At 33.4% G+C, this 12,631-nt stretch overlaps 1 long non-coding RNA gene across 1 annotated transcript; it reads right to left on the bottom strand.

Moving 5' to 3' along the window:
- Nucleotides 1–7,627: 7,627 nt before the first annotated feature.
- Nucleotides 7,628–10,558, bottom strand: LOC148781331 (uncharacterized). The gene is made up of 2 exons (XR_016059844.1): nucleotides 10,173–10,558; nucleotides 7,628–8,894 (listed from the first exon to the last, which is right to left on the bottom strand). It is a non-coding gene; the product is annotated as an uncharacterized LOC148781331 (long non-coding RNA).
- Between the last annotated feature and the right edge of the window lie 2,073 nt (nucleotides 10,559–12,631).

Genomic DNA, 12,631 nt, shown 5'->3' with positions numbered 1-12,631 from the left:
TGGACGAAATTACAAGATTATTCAAGAAAATTCTAGACTTCACTCATTCCCAATTCAAAGTTGCATGTATTGCATGCTTAGGACTCCCCTCTCTCCATCTTGGGACACTTCTCTCTCAATCTTGGAATTTCTTTCTCTCAATCTTGGAATTGTGACCTTGGAGCTCTACACAATTCTTTTACATCATTTCAAAAGTACCCTTAAAATTATTTTCTCAAAATACCTTTGAACATAATCAAGCTTATTTTTAACAGTTGTATTGTTGTATGTTAGATTTCATTTTAAATGTGATGTTCTAGGGTTTCTATAATATATAATATCACATAAAAAAATTACCTTAAATGTCTAAAAATCATTAAGGAAAATGATTTTTTTCATGAAATTCGTATTTTTTTAACATATATATGTTTGTTTTGTGTTCATAAATCTAACAGATGATCTCCTTCTTTTTCTCTTTTTTTTTTTTTTCTTTTTTTTTTTTTTGCATCTGAGTTACATTTTTTTGGGGATGTCAATACTTGAATATGCGAATCAGGGTTTTTGTATTGCATCTACTGTGAGGGTTGTTTCACAAATTACATATGAACAAGATGAAATGTATCTCATGTTATTTATTTAATTTTTGTACTTCTGAATTTAATTTTTATACTTTGTACTTCCTATTATAAATGGATTAAAATGAATATGTGGAATTATCTAAATGATACACAAAAATACACAAAAGTAAACAAAAAATGATTAATCTAAATATTTTGGAATCATTTAAATGATCAAAAGGGCCCAAAAATACACAAAAATGAACAAAAACTCTTAATATTAATATTGTGGAATCATCTAAATGATCCAAATGGCCCAAAAATACACAAAAATAAACGATCTTTGATATATATATATATATATATATATATATATATATATACACTTTTTAGTTCATTCTTCCTGCTGTTAGAGATAGAGATATATTTATTATTATTATTGTAACATTTTGAGGATATTGGCATGATAATTTTCAACAAATTATTGAATACAAATGTATATTTTGGATAATGCCGAGCATATGAATGGCAAATGATGTTATTTGATTGGATTGAAATTTGTAGGATACCTTCATTGATATGTTCAATTTGAAATTTTCATTTGATTTAGTTTGATATTTGATACATGCTTATGGAAGTTGTTGTTGTTGGATATGTGAATTTTGAAAGATATGTTACTTGAGACTCGGGACCTGGCCGAGGCAAGTTATTCGGACGAGTTTGAGTAACTCGCTCAAAACTGGATCATTTTTTTAAAAAAACTGAATAAAATTAATAATTATATATAACATAAGTGCGACTTTTATCAATAAAATAAAAAATGATGTATTGGTTTGTGCGATTTATGTTAGAAGGGCTCTTTAAAAGAGGTCTTCACCTTGATTCCCGAGATTTGCAATAATCAATGAACCACCCAAACACATCAATAAAATAAAAAATGATGTATTGGTTAGTGCGATTTATGTTAGAAGGGCTCTTTAAAAGAGGTTTTCACCTTGATTCCCCAGATTTGCAATAATCAATGAACCACCCTAACACATCTGATATAGGTTTTCATCTCGATTCCCAAGATTTCCAATAATCCATAAACCATCCTAACACACATCTGATATAGGTCTTCACCTCGATTCCGAAGATTCGCAATAATCAGTAAAGCATCCTAACACATCTGATATGAATTTAAGGTGATATGAATTTACGGAAATATTATACTTAAAGTCTGAAAATATTGTGTATAATTAACTCGCTTCGGGTCATGGCTGAGGCCAAGTTACTCAGCCTCATCTGATATAAATTTATGGTGCTATGAATTTACGAAAATATTATTCTTAAAGTTTGAAAATATTGTGTATAATTAACTCCCTTCGGTTCATGGCTGAGGCCAAGTTACTCAGCGGAGTTTCAAAACGCTCAATTGAGTCATTCAAATGGAATTCTATAATATGTTGGTCTTAGTCCTGCAGACAAACAATATTAAATTTTGATTGTTCATTTAATTGGGGACCTTGTTCCTTTCATTCACACAATATTTGAAGTATGTGGGTGTATCAATGTTATCTCATGGTTTATTTTTTGAAATTTTTACTATTAAGTTGGAAACCTTTATTTTATATCTCGAATTTTAGCTCAGAATGACCGAGGCATTTAAGAGATGAATCCATGATATTTTTTTTGTTTGATTTGTCTTTTGCAATTCTGTTCTTTGTAAAATTTTATCATATCTGCTAAGAAAAATTGAATCCAGGATATGCTTGGACTACTGATTTTGCTCTTTCTGATAAATGTTTGTATTGCTTCTAAGTTATTTTTTCAGGATACAGATGATCACTCTTGGTTGATGATCCATATGCGTTGGTTCAAAAAATTAGTTCGAAACACATAAGTGAATACTAGAAGCTACTAGTATAATGTCAAATCTCTATCTTTGTTTAATTTTAATAAATCATTAATTTTTTGATATATAATCGTCAAATTACTTGGTCCACAGTGCGCAATAGTCACTATTTGTGCCTTCAATTACTTCAATGAGTGACCACCACTATACAATGTGGCTTTTACATTCCGCCCTTGAGGTTAACTAAAAATGATAAGGGTCCATTTGGATTGGAGGAAATTAAAAATTTTGGATATTTGAAATCCGAAAAAATTTATATATGTTTCATATCAAGGATTCTTGTCATGGATTCCTTAAAATTTCATGGATTCCTTGCAATCACTTCCATGTTTATTGCTTGGTAACAAAATTTGATATAGTTTCTCGATCTAAAATTTTAATATACTCTCTCTAAAACTCAAAATTTGAGGTAGTCTCTCTTTAATAATTTTGAGATAGTTTACCTCTCTAAAATTTGATATGGTTTTTCTCTTTAAAATTTTAATATACTTATCTCCCTAAAACTTAAAATTTGAAATTGTTTCTCTAAAAGTTTAGAGAGTTTCTCTCTCTAAAATTTTATGATACTTTCTCTCCAAAAACTTTAATATAATTTCTCTCTAAAATTGTAATATACCTCCTTTTTAAAAATTTTGAGTCTCTCTCTCTAAAACTTAAAATTTTAGATAGATTTGAGTCCAAAAAATAGTGCATCTTACAATACATCATTAGGATCATCTATTTTCAAGATTTCATTCACTTATAGATCTGCTTGATTTGAAATGTTTTTAGATTATAAAATTTTATAATTAAAGATAAAAATAGATTCTCACCCTATCTTAGACCTTTTCAAGATCAAAATTGCATTTCACGACATAATTTGATTGTTTAAGATTGCGACCTCCGTGAAAACCACACCCGTACGTAAAATCGTGTCATTAAATAAAGTTGTTTATATTAGAATATAAAATTAAAGGAGGGCTTGTAACATTGACCAATTAAACGGTTGTCATGGTGGCGTGCGGTGCATGGGCGCTCAGAAATCATGGGTTCGATTCCTTTGCGTTGGCGCCCCTTCAAAACTGTTTCCCCCCACCCCCTCTCCCGATTTTTTCTCTAAACAAATGAGGCATTCAATAATGCCTGGCTTTTTAAATTTTTTTTTTTTTTTTTATGTGGAGATTTTCTCGTAAACAAGCCTACTTTTTGTTTGTCCCTTTTGTTTATAAAATAGCCCCTTCTTATTCTTTGTTGTTAAGGAGAGCGCTATGGGGATTTTCTCTTAAACAAGCCTACTTTTTTTTTTTTTTTTGTCTCTGCAAAACCAAATTCACTCAGATTTTATACACATTTTTTAGCTCTTAAAATTTTGAAATTGGACCCATCTTAAAATTATATCAAATTTTAAATTGAGAATAAGTACCATCTTTTGAAATTGGATAACATATGCACTCCAAAGAAAGAGGGAAGGTCTAGGTATTCGAAAGCTCCCTTTTATGAATGAGGCTCTGCTAAGCGGTGGTGACGTAGTTTGAAGTTCAGAGAGCAACTGTGATGTCAAGTCTTAGTAGCTAAATATAGTGTGGATAGATTTGGCTTATGTATTGGGGGGCGGGGAAGTGGTAGCTCAAGCCGTTCAATCTTTTAGAATGACATCTTTTTATGCAAACCATTGATAAATAGAAACATTCGCTGGACAGTGGGAATGGGCACTCAAGTTTCATTTTAGCATCATGTATGGCTTGGGGATAGCTCTTTGAAAGTTGCTTTCCCATATTTGTTTCATAAAGTTGCTCAACCTTTTGCTAAGCTAGCTGAAGTATATGAGATGATTGCAAATCAGGTGATCTAGAACGTGAGACTGAACTACAATAGGAGTGATGATAATACTACTTCTCAATATAGTTCATTGATGGAAATCTTAAACAAGGTGTGTATTTCAAGGAGTATGGTTGATGAAATTGTATGGGACATGGAAACCGATGGACAGTTTTAAGTGAAATTGATTTATGAACTCTTGTTTCGATGGAGGTGGTCTTTGTTATAAGTTGTTCAGATTTGAAAATGGCCAATCCCTCATAAGGTACAAATGTTCATTTGGTTAGCGGCTCAAAATAAGACTTTGACTGTTGATAACCTTATTAAAAGGGAAAAAATATTACCCAATGTGTACCTCTTGTGTAAAAAGGATGGAGAATCTGGAACTCATCTACTTATACATTGTAGTTTCACATACCATATTTGGATGCGGCTTTTGGGGCAGATGGGTACGAGAGCTATCATGCCACAAAGTGTACTGGGTATTGTTTCACAATTGGCCTTCCCCTCATTGCCAAGCATTGCTAGTTTATTATAGAAAATTTGTGAGAGGGGCTATTATGTGGGAGATATGGTTGAAATGCAATAAGAGGACATTTCACGGGGCTGTTTTATCCGTTGATAGGATCCTAAACAAACGTATTCATTTCATATGGAGATGGTTTGCGGTCATATCGGAAGTAGATATGAGGTTAAATTTGCATAATTTGGTTGATATGAAAATCATCAAAAGTAGACCACTTAGTAGATGGAGGCCTCAATTCCAGGAATGTTTTAGACTAAACTTTGATAGGGATTGGAATGGGGAAGTGATCTTATTTTTTACTAGGCTGATAGGTGTTACTATGCTTAACTCTACGGAAATTATAGCTTTACTTCAAGATTTAAAACTTTTCATAATCAGGGGTTTGGGTTCCTTTTGCATAGTGGAAGGTGATTCTATGAATGTGATTAAGTAGTGTCATAAGGAACAATGAATTCTTTAGGAACTAAGATTGGCCTGGAGGGAGATTCTTGATCTGTCGGCCCATTTGGTCATTTGTTTTCCCATGTCTATAGGGATGCTAATGCTTTGGCAGATTCTCTAGCAAAACGTGGAGTAGATTTACCTTCTCTTTTAGTTTCGATTGATGTAAGTTTATTATAATTTTCTTTCTTTTCTTCTATTCATAAAGAACAAGATAACATTTGTCAAAAGAAAAAGATTTGAAACATATTTCGAGTTTCAAATCTTTTCTTTTTTCACAAGAGATAGAGACTAATAAACTACTTAGTTTTAAAATACTTAGGATCAAGCAAATTCCATCCCCAAGGTGTTTTTATCACCATATATTCCATGAAATAAATAAACTTCATATAAATGAATATAAATAAGGAAAAATATTTTCGGCTTGGATATGCAACAAAAACATGTATGGTCGAGGGAGCCAAAATATTAATCTTCTACATTATAATTTACCGATCTTTTATTCACCTTTTGAACAATTCCAAATAAAATGGATAAAATAGGGAAATTTATTAAAATACACATCATGTGTGGGAACAATTGAAAGACATTAATAAAAATAGTTTTGAAATAATTATGATTAAATAAATTGCAATGCAATGGTGTTTTTACCACCATATATATATAATTTAGTATCATGGCACCACCAACTCGTTCTCTACAAAGGAGGAATAAATAAATAAATAAAACCATATAAATGAATATAGATAAAGAAACTGTTCGAACAATTAAAAAGGGTCGATCGCTAAATTGTTGAAAATTTATGTATATCTTAATAAATGACCGTTAGAAACTAAAAATAAATATGATAAGATAAAGAAGAAGAAAAAGGCACTCAGATTTTAACGTAGTTCGGCAGAGCTGGCCTATATCCACGAGTATCAACTCTCTACTGCTTTTTTTTATATCTCTTCAGCAGACTTTACAAGATCTTTATACAAAAAACAAAAGAACGAGCCAAAAGGAAACTCCCCAAATGAATAGGATCTTGTGATCCCAATCATCCCAAAAGAATATCAACAAATAAAATGACCCCAATAAATTAGGAAACTGCAGGGTTGACCGTGAATCCACCAACACTCCCTCTCAAATGGTGCGTAAATATCAATTGAGCCCAACTTGCTAAAAGCTTGTAAAAAGTTAGTCCTTGGAATTTCCTTGGTAAAAATATCTGTTAGCTGACCTTCACTTTGAACAAATGGAGTGTTAATAATTCCAGATTGAACTTTATCATGGACAATGTGGCAGTGTACCTCAATGTGTTTAGTCCTTTCATGAAATACAGGATTTGATGGAATATGAATGGCAGCCCGATTGTCACAAAAACATTTTCATTGGCAGTTTCACTTGAAATCTGAGATCCTGAAGGTGAAACTTCAACCAAACTAGTTCACTTGCAATTGTAGCCATAGCTCTATATTCAGCTTCTAAGCTTGATCTGACGACCACACTTTGCTTTTTACTTTTCCAAGTGACAAGGTTTTTACCCACCATTGTAAATAACCCAGTAGTATACCTTTGATCATTTGGGCATCCAGCCCAATCAACATCAGAATATCCGACAATATCAATGTGATTGTTACATTTTAGTGAAATTCCTCTTCCAGGGCAGGATTTTAGATACTGAAGGATTCTTTCAACAACAATCATATGACTAACCAGGCTAACAGTATAAGCGATATTTGGTCTAGTAATAATAAAATAGATTAGTTTCCCAACAAGTCTTTGAAATCTATCAATATTTTCAAAAGGCTCCCCTTCATCAAAGTAAGCTTATTATTCAAGTCGAATGGAATATTAGATGTTTGACCCCAAGTTTTCCAATATCTTTTAAGAGATCCAAAACATACTTTCTTTGAGATATAAAAATTCCCTTTTTGGAGTATGCAACCTCAATTCCAATAAAGTACTTGAATTGTCCTAAATCTTTAATATCAAATTTGTTTTGAAAATATCCTTTTAGCTTTGAAATTCCTTCTTTGTCATTACCAGTTATTACAATATCATCAACATATACAAGGACAACAACAATTCCATTTTTTTTATTCTTATTAAATAAGGAAGAGTCGGCAAAGCCCTTTTTAAACCCTATACTTAATAGAGAAGTACTCAGCTTCGCATACCACGCTCTTGGAGATTGTTGGAGTCCATATAAGGCCTTTTTACGTCTACTGGTAAGTTCAGTATTTCTTTCTTTAGGATGACCTGGAGGAATTTTCATAGATACTTCTTCCTCAAGGTCTCCATGAAAAAATGAAAAAATGTTTTTTAACATCCATTTGCCACAAAGACCATCTACAATTTCCTACAATGGAGAGAAGAACCCGAATAATACCCATCTTAGCAACAGGGGTAAAGGTTTCCCTATAATCCATATGTTTGGGTAAAACGTCAATTCCAATAAAGTACTTGAATTGTCCTAAATCTTTAATATCAAATATGTTTGAGATGACTTGCGAAGGGGAGGATCAGGAGGATGGGCAACATGGTTATTACCTCTCAGAGTGTGACTGTCGTTACCAGCTTCATTCTCATTGTTATTGCCAATATTCTGATTCTCCAGATTTCTTTCATAAGAATTGTTGTTTTGACTAATATGAACTAGATGAGGATACTCACCCTGAGCCCTATTTTCAAATAATTCAGAGTTGGGTTGAAAATAGGGTTCATCCTCAAAAAATTGAACATTTCTGGAAATAAACAATTTTTTTGTATTGGACTATAACATTTCCACCCTTTTTCGTGGAGGAATATCCAACAAAAATACACTTATTAGCTCGTTAATCAAGTTTGTCATGCTTATGATCAAGAATATGAGAAATACAAACACACCCAAAAACAAGCAGGTGAGAGATGTTAATCTTCCTTTTATTTAATACTTCAAGAGGGGATTTATCATGGAGAACCTTACAAGGAAGTCTATTAATAAGGTAACAGGTAGTCAAGACAGCTTCAGACCAAAATCTCTTCGGATCATTTTTCTCAAACGTTAAGGACTTAACAACCTAGAGAATGTGCCTGTTTTTCCTTTCACCAACACCATTATGCTGGTGGGGGGGGGGGGGGGGGGGGGGGGGGGGGGGCGGGGGGGAGGGGGCGATACACAAGGTCTGATGGATACACAAGGTCTGATGTATAATGCTAAGACTAGTAAGGTACTCAGAAAAAAAATTATTAATATACTCAATGGCATTATCAAATCAAAAATTTTTAATCTTGGCATTATACTGATTGGATACAAGAGCATTAAATTCCTTAAAGATCTGAAAGACCTCATCTTTTGATTTTAAAAGATATATCCAAGTTGTACGTGACCAATCATCAATATATAAAATAAAGTATCTATGCTCAAAATAACTATGAATAGGGGTAGGTCCCCAAACATCTTAGTGAACTAACTGAAAGGGCCCATCATAATCATGCATAGACTTTGAGAAAGAAGTTTGGTCTGTTTAGAAAATTGACACGTATCACACCCATGAAAATCGATATTAAGATTAAGAATCAAAATTTGTAAAGTATGCTCAGAAGGGTGACCAACTCTAGCATGCCACAACTTGCTACTGAAATACTTAGCAACCAAGGCTTTATTTTCTTGATCGAGAATATATAATCCATTCGAAATTCTCCCTTCACCAATCTTCCGCCCCGTGGCCCAATCCTGAAAGGCAACATTGTAAGGAGATAAGAGAACATTATAGTATAGATCGTTGGTTATCTTGCTCACGAATAACAAATTTGAAGGAAATGATGGTAGAAACAATACTTCAGAATCATGAGAGTTAGAGACAATTTTAGATTTTTTGAAACTGTGAACAGGAACAATTGAACCATTGGCTATTGATACGGGAGGGTTACTAGAAGGTTTCTCATAACTGGTTAAGCACTTTAGATTACCAGTAATATGATCAGTTGCCCCTGAATCAATAACCTAATAATGAATATTTGAATCAAAATTAAAAGAGTAAGGTGAGGAATTGCCTGTTTCCTGGGGAGAGTCATGTGTGGAGCTATTGCCACTCTTACCATACTGTTGGAAAAATTGAGCAATTTTTTCCGGAGTAATTTGTGAATCAGTTGTGGATGCTTGGGAGCCAGTTCTTTCACCTCCTATATCATTTGAAGGTCTCAAGTAAACATCGGTCTTTGTATGACCAAGAGCTTTGCAATGATCAAATTTAAAGGAGGTCCTTCCTCCATTTCGACACCATCTTCCATGTCCACAAAAACCACCTCCTCCTCTTGTTTCGTTATTAGTAGACTTCTTGTTTTCAAATTTCTCATTATTTGCAACAAAGGCAGACTTTTCAATCACTTCAGTATTATTTTTTTCAGGATTCATCACCTTCTTCCTAGTTTCCGCTCTTGAGACAGTAGAGTAAAAACTTGAGAAACTAGGGAGTTCAGCTGACATCAATATTTGATTTCTAAAGCTCTCATATTCAGTTTTAAAGCAGCAAGAAACTGAAAACTTTGGTCTTGTTTAACACGTTTTTGGATGACGGCTAAGTGGATGATGGCCAAGTCAGTAGTGGCAGAAGTATAAGTGGCCAACTCATCCCAGATTGGGTTGAGACTGGCAACTAACTCAATTACTAACTTCTCTTGTTTAACCTGAGATATTTCTTGCTTCAATTGATATATGCGAGCTATATTATTTTGATTACTATATATAGACTTAATAGATTCCCATAATTGTATTTAGAGTTACTAGCCTCATCCGCCATAAGAAAAAAATGACCTGATTGAAGATGACAAAGGCAACGATCAAAAACGCAATTCTAATAAATAACAAAGAATAACACCTCCACCAAAACTAAATCTCAAATCCAAAAACTAATGAGCACAACCACCAGTACTGCAAGGAAAAATGCAGCCCAAAAAAAACTCATGGAAAGGGAGTGAAAGTCAATTTAGTAAAAGAAGCCAAGGACTTTACCCCCAATATTCTTTCATAGTAGATGTTGTCAACACGATGAAGCCAAACTGTGTTTAGGGAAGAGTTCTCAAAGCTTTCACAGCATAGACGAGTTGCAGAGCCTTATCAATATCAAATTCACAAAGAAGAACGCTACTCAGAACGCAGCAAACCTCCGAGTAGCACCAACAAATCTCTTGCTAGAACTTCTGTAAACGTTTTGACAAAATATTGCAACTGGAAGGCCAATGAAGAAAAGCGATGAGCAATGGATCACTACTGCTCTGATACCATGAAAATAAATGTGAGAAGAAAAAGAAGAAGAAGGAGGCACTCAAATTTTAACATGGTTCAGCAGAGCTTGCCAACATCCACGAGTATCAACACTCTACTACTTTTGTTATATCTTTTGAGCAGACTTTACAAGATATTTATACACAAAACAAAAGAACGAACTAGAAGGAAACTCCTCTAATTGATAAGATCTTGTGATCCCAATCATCCCAAAAAATAGCAACAAATGAAACAACCCCAATAAATTAGAAAACTACAGGGTTGACCGTGAATCCTTCAACATAAACAAAAAGAATCCTAAGCTCTTAGGACCCTATTGGTATTCTACATTTGTCTGCGAGTGAAATTGATTTGAAGCATTCCTTGAACTGCAATTTTTTTTCCTTTTTTAGAACTTGATCTTGAGTTTAAGTAAAAACTGATATGGGAATTTTAGGCACCAAAGAATCCCGAACTTCGATTGTATTCCCAACAAATGAATTACATAATAAGTTTCTAGGGTGAGTACCTGACTGGTTAGTAGCATACATTTAGCAGTATTACATTTCAAATTTGATTCCTGAACTACTAGAACAAAAACATAAAAAAATAAAAATAAAAATAAAAAACAAAAAACAAAGGAGCAAGCACCTAAAAATTATTATTTCTAAGCAAAAGTATACTCCATAGGGGTCATATTGTAGTATTCATGTCATGATAATGTGATGTTGCATGACATTGCGACACCAACTCAAAGTTGCATCAACGTATATTTCTTTGGTAAGCACTTGAAATCAAGCACATTCATGTAGAATTAGAGTTGGACGGGTGAAGTGGATATGTTCACCCGTAATTTTATTTAATTTTCGTATACTAGGACAACTGTGACACCAACTTTGCTTTATGGAGTGGAATATTGGGCTGTTAAGAAACAACATAACCACAAAATGAGTGTAGCTGAGATAAGGATATTGAAATGGATGACTGACAATACAAGAAAGGATAGAACTTGAGATGAATACATTAAAGTGAACTTAAGTGTGACATCAATAGGCGATAAGATGAGAGAAAATAGACTTTGGCTAGGTGCCCATGTGTGTCGCAAACCTAGTACAATACCTATCAGAAGGTACGTGTTACTTTAAGTGAAAGGCTCAAAAGGGCTCAAAAGGGCAAAGAGTAGGCCCAAAAGGACATGGTTGGAAGTAATGAGAAAATATATAGGGCCTTATGGCCTGTTGAGAATATGACCCTTAATAGAGTAGAATCCAGGATTTTGTTTATGTGTGAATCTACGCAGATCTCAGGTGTGAGATCAACTCAAATTCATGCAAAACTAGTTAAATTTTGTAGATCAATAGAGAAGCAGAGGTCACTCAAATTAAAGACCTAGAACTAGCACAGATATTGCAGATCTGATTCTTTTCCAGATCTATTGGCAGCGTTAGCTAAAAATTCCGCTTACTAGATCTTAAAAATTCTAAACTAAAATTTCCTAGAATATACAAATAAACTTAAATAAACAAAATAAACAATAAAAATAGCAAAGAAGAGAATAATTTCCTCAAGGGACCCAAAACTCAGAGTTTCGGGTTCATATCAGACCGTCATTCACTACCATCTCCTTTTGTTTAAAGTACTTTGTTGTTGTAAATTGGCTTAGATATCCTAGATATGAAGCTCTAGGGTTGGAGAAGGCCTTAGGTTTCCTAAGTATGAGGTTTCCCTAAAGATTTCCAAGGAAAGATGGTAGTTTTCTAAGGTTTACTAGCTTTTGGGGGTTTAGTAGATTTGCATACGAATTTTTATTATTTTTCTGATTTTTGGATAATTTCTTCTAATCTTTTTAGGATTTGTACTAATTTTTTAGGAATTTTTTTCTCATTTCTATAATTTTCTAGGGAGTTTCTAACTATTTTCTAAATTTCCTGATTTTTCTGTTATATTCTAAGGATTTTCATATATGTTTTTGGAATATTTGAAGGGGTATATATAGGTTTGGCCTAGGAAAAATATTGATATTTATAGGATTAATCTTAAGGTTCTAATCTAACTAGGAGAAAAATATTTTGGTTATTTTTTTGGTTTATCCCATCCAAGAACCGACTTTATTTAAGTTTATCTGGGGCTTCTAAATTGCTTCTGGGCTTGTTGAGATGCGTGAGGTGTGGCAACTCGCGTGGCCCATGGGCTGCACAAGTGCATGC

Source organism: Amborella trichopoda, chromosome 7 (genome assembly GCF_054954075.1).
Source record: "Amborella trichopoda isolate Santa Cruz 75 chromosome 7, AtrichopodaSantaCruz75HAP2 v2.0, whole genome shotgun sequence".
Classification (NCBI taxonomy): domain Eukaryota; kingdom Viridiplantae; phylum Streptophyta; class Magnoliopsida; order Amborellales; family Amborellaceae; genus Amborella; species Amborella trichopoda.
This window is presented reverse-complemented; position numbering and strand designations above follow the sequence as displayed.